Here is a 4,782-nt window from a genome sequence, read left to right as displayed (position 1 = left end):
AAAAAAAAAAAAAAAAGAGTTCATCACTGCTGGAAGTAAGGGCAGGAACCTAGAAGCAGGAGCTGATACAGAGGCTGTGGAAGAGTGCTGCTTGTTGGCTTGTTCCTCATGGATTGCCTAGTTTGCTTTTTAATAGCACCCAGAACCAACCTCTTAGACTCTTGATAATCATTTCAGTTAAATTGCTTTCAAACAAACAAACAAACAAACACAGTCTTTAAATGCCCCAGAACTCCCTCCCTATGTAGACCAAGCTGGTCTTCAGCTTATGGTAGCCCTCCACAGATACGCAGCCAGTGTTAGGATTTCAGGATTATGCCACCATACCAAACAAGATGGCTGAGCTATCTCCCCAGCCTCCAAGTTGCTTTTTAAGAGGAAAGAATTTCTTTCAAAGCAAAATATTTAAGAAAGTGCAAAACTAATTAAATTCATATTGACTAATACCTCAGTGATACAGCTCTTAAGTGTAATAGAAGTTGTTTCAGCTTGATTCGTTCATTGATTGATTGATTGATTGATTCTTGCCATTCTCATTTGTTTTCCTGTATATGCCGACTGATTGGTTTCTGATTGGTTTCACTACTCTACTCGATTACAGCAGTTATCAGCTTGGAGAGAACCTGTTCCCCAGGGCACTTCAGAGCTGTTGTCTGGGTTCATTTCAGGTTGCTTTAACTAAGCAGTAGTATTCTTGAGAGCAGGTGGGTGGGGTGCAAAGATAATGTTAAATATTCTACAGTGTACAGGAAGTACCTCAGAATAAAGAGTTATGTGGCCTAGAATTACAGTCTCTGGTACTGAGGTTCACTGCTGAAAACCTTGAAATTGATGATGCTATTGTTTCATGTTCACCTAGCACAGATCATAATTATTTTACATCTCTGGTGATACCATAAGCATTTATAAAGAGCTCGTCTAGATCCAATATGTTCACTTAAATTGTTTTTGATAATCAAAAGTATAAAATTAAGAATTGAGCAATCTGAGGAGATGGTTCAGATGATGAAGTACTTGCTGTACAGTGTGAGGGCGCTTGGCACTTTGTAAAGTGCTTGTATGGTACTGTAAATTCTGATCCCTAGCACCCATGTACAGAGCAGGATGGCAGCCTGTACCTGTAATTTCTGTGCTGGAGAGGCAGAGACGTGAATATCACAGGTTCTTTAACCAGTCTAATTAGCAGGTTCAGTGAGAGATCATGTATCAAAAAACAAGGTGGAAGGTGATAAAGACAACTGACACCCAACCTATAGTTTCCATATGCACAAGCACAGACATGTACACATGTATGCATATACATATACCTACTTACATACATGTATAATAGATAAAATTATGAGTTTCTTACAGAGAACTCAAAAATACTGTCCACTAATACCGAATATGATTGAGAGCCATGACTTGGAAAGATCTTTAGTTGTGTCATTCACAAATGCATGTTAGTTCATTCCTTCACCTGAGTCAGAAACACACTCTCGATGTTAAAAGACCTAGGCTTCATGGCGCAAGCCTGAGGTTTCAGTTTTTAGTAGGTGAAGGCAAGAAGATTTTTAATTTGAAGCCAGCCTGGGCTACATAGGAAGAAGTTTCTGTCTCTACAAAAAAAACCAGTTGTAATATGTATGACTTTGGTTTTTTTGTTTTGTTTTGCTTTTGTTGGAAAGTAGAGCATATCACTATTCTTCGTGTTCATGTCTTTCTACAAACTGTAGATTCTCAGGCCAGCATGTTATAAAGAGCCTTAAATGGCTTTTATTATCCCAGCTCTTTTCTCCACTCTTTCATTCCTTCCTTCCTGTCTTTTTTTTCTCTTTTCAAGAAAGGGCATTTGCTCTTGTTCTTCTCTTGCCTTCTTGTTCTCACCCTTGTTCTCCCCTCCCTCCCTTCCCCCCACTTCCCCACTTCCCCACTCCCCCACGTGCTCATGGCTGGCCTCTACTCCTCTACTCTCTCTTTCTTGCCTCTCCTGCCCTCTTGACTCCCCTCCCCATGCCCTGAATAAACTCTATACTAAAAGAAAAGAGAAGAAGAGAGGGCATTTGTTGCAAAACCATGCTGGCCTCTAGAGTCCCTTGTCCACTTCCCTCACCTTGCCTGACCTCTATTAAAAATTGTAAGGAACTATCAGTTGACTTTGCTACAGCACAGCTAAATCTCAAAGGAGATAGGATCATGTATTTTATCCTCTTCTGTGGACATGAACTTACATCTGGGCCTGCCATTTTTCAAGTTGGTGCTCTAAAATCATAAAGGCACCTTGTGCTGCCTTCAAGCAAGACACAAGAGGATTATTATGACTGAGGTAAAAGGTAAGTAGTTTACTCCGTGGTAGTCCTAGCTTTCATCTTCCGTCAGAGGTTCACCACTAACACTTTGGAGAAAAGCCTTGTTACTGGCAAACTAAAGTAGGCAGGCCCTGGGAAATACTGTACATTTCTTAAGGTCCAGTTTCTGAAAAACAAGCAGCAGCATGGTTACTCTGATTTGTGGGGTTTTTTAGGGAAGGAGAAAGGACACTTTCACACGCCTCTATTTGCCGGCTTTTCTCACATTCTCCAAGACTTTTGTGAAGTCGTTAATAAAAAAATAATTGAGACTCAGCTTAAACTTTCTAAGTGTAAAAGTATAGGCACTGTGATTCTAATTCGTGTACTCTGTTTTATTACCTTTTGAAATCTCCATTGATGAAGCCAACCATGCTTAGGAAATAGCCCACATGTGATTACTTACTAAGCTATGACATGCCTGAGTGCACAGTAAAACAGTGATTGTGTCCTAGCCCTGTCAGCTTAGTTGTAAGCTACAGTTAAATATGAAGCTTAAAGTTTTTCCATCCCCACTTCCCTGGCCTTTTAATTATCTTACATGCTGATAGATGTAAAAGCCTCAAATTCAGACTGCAGGGAATCTTTCCCAGAGTGAGTCTGTAGCAGCATTTACTAGTGAATACTGGGGTTGGAAGGGTAGCTCAGAGTGAATGTTTGTGGTCAAAGACCCGGTTTGCTCTTCTGGGCTGCAAAAAAAACACCAAGAAAAGAGTAAACATCTTACTGTCACACGTTCATCTGTCACTTCCTGTTTGTGTCACCAGAGATGATTGCAATACAATAAGTGGAAGATCAAAGCTCACCTCAACAAATCTATTTGGCTTAGTCTTCATGATGTTAGTTTTTCCACTTAATTTTAATTGGTTCCCACCTTAAGAAAAAATCTGAGTCATATACAGTGACATACACTTGTAGTTCCTGAGGCAGAAACCTAGAGCTGGCTTCTGCAGCATGACAGTCAAGTGTCTTCTGCGTTTCTGTGTGATTGACTGGTTTTGGTTTGTTCTCGTTGCTGCTGTTTAATTAGACAGTTATGGTGATGTGGGATTACAGATATGAACCCACCACGCTTTGAGGCCCATCTCTCAAACAAAACAAAACACCTAGAACTGCTCAGTAAGTCAGCCTTTGATTCATCGTGGACTGTCTGATGCCATTGGGACTATAGTTGAGCAAGCCTTGATTCCAGCTTAGTAGTTGCTGTCTCTCACTCTCCAAACAAACAGCTGTATGTTCCCATCACCCTGTACAGTGTGTGAGTCATTGCCACATTCCTTTAAACACTTGAGTTGTCACTCAGACCTACTCAGTGTTCCTTCCCATGTCCCCGAGTTCTGACTTGACACTGGGCACACTGGAGCAGTCTCCAACCCTCCTGTGTTGGGCTCACTTCCTTGCAGTCATCTGATCTGATTGTTGTATCTTGGCATTCTACATCAGCTTCCAGTATTTCCTTTATTTTTACTCTCAAAGGAAATAATGCTTTCAGCATTCCTCTTTTTTTTTAACTGACTCTAGTATCAAAACTTCTGTACTTTTTACATGTTCTGAAAAAACTGAAGACTTATTTAACAATATAAATATCTGTTTCATCTGTGAATAGTAGTAGTTTTTGAACTTTGAAACAGCATGCCCATCACAGCCAGTAGTGATTTCACTGATTGGATTACACAGAATAGATAGAGGCTACTAATGCATGGTTTCCCTAACACTCTGTACTGGCTGGCTGGATCTTTGATGGTGTTACCTAATCATAGTTGGTTATTTTCATACTTAGTATTGCCAGAGAGCTGAAGTGTTTGGGTTTCTCTTGGTACTCAAAGAGGAATTGGGCTCTGAATTACAGTGTGTTCTGAGGAACAGTTTGCAGGTCGCTGTGCTCTCGAGGCTTCACTGTTTGCTGACTTTTTTTGTTTTGGTTTTGGTTTTTGTTAGTTTGACTAGGATTTGTTTCTGTCATTCAGTTCTCTATGTGGGGTGTGTGTGTGTGTGTGTGTGTGTGTGTGTGTGTGTGTTGAGGGATCAGAACAGACATAACCAGTTGAGGGAAGATAATCCTAGGGCCAAAATTAAACAAAAGTAGCTAACTATCTAAATCATATAGCTGTGAACATATTCCATGTGTGTGTTTTGTTTATATTGTTTGTCCTTAGAAAGCCATATAAAGTATCCTGAGCCGGACGTGGTGGCTCACGCCTTTAATCCTAGCACTCGGGAGGCAGAGGCAGGCGGATTTCTGAGTTCCAGGACAGCCAGGGCTACACAGAGAAATCCTGTCTCGAAAAAACAAAAACCAAGGTGCCGGGTGTGGTGGCACACTCCTTTAATCCCAGCACGCCTTTAATCCCAGCACTAGGGAGGCAGAGGCAGGCGGATTTCTGAGTTCGAGGCCAGCCTGGTCTACAAAGTGAGTGCCAGGACAGCCAGGGCTACACAGAGAAACCCTGTCTCG

General features: G+C 41.2%; 1 protein-coding gene across 3 annotated transcripts in view; it reads left to right on the top strand.

Annotated features, from left to right (window-relative positions):
• Gpatch8 (G-patch domain containing 8) overlaps positions 1-4,782 on the top strand; it is a 77,010-nt gene that overhangs the window by 56,316 nt on the left and 15,912 nt on the right. The gene's annotated exons all lie outside the window — the stretch shown is intronic.

The sequence above is a fragment of the Mus caroli genome, chromosome 11, assembly GCF_900094665.2.
Source record: "Mus caroli chromosome 11, CAROLI_EIJ_v1.1, whole genome shotgun sequence".
Taxonomy (NCBI): domain Eukaryota; kingdom Metazoa; phylum Chordata; class Mammalia; order Rodentia; family Muridae; genus Mus; species Mus caroli.
Note: the sequence above shows the minus strand (reverse complement) of the source record. Positions and strands in the feature narration are given on the sequence as shown.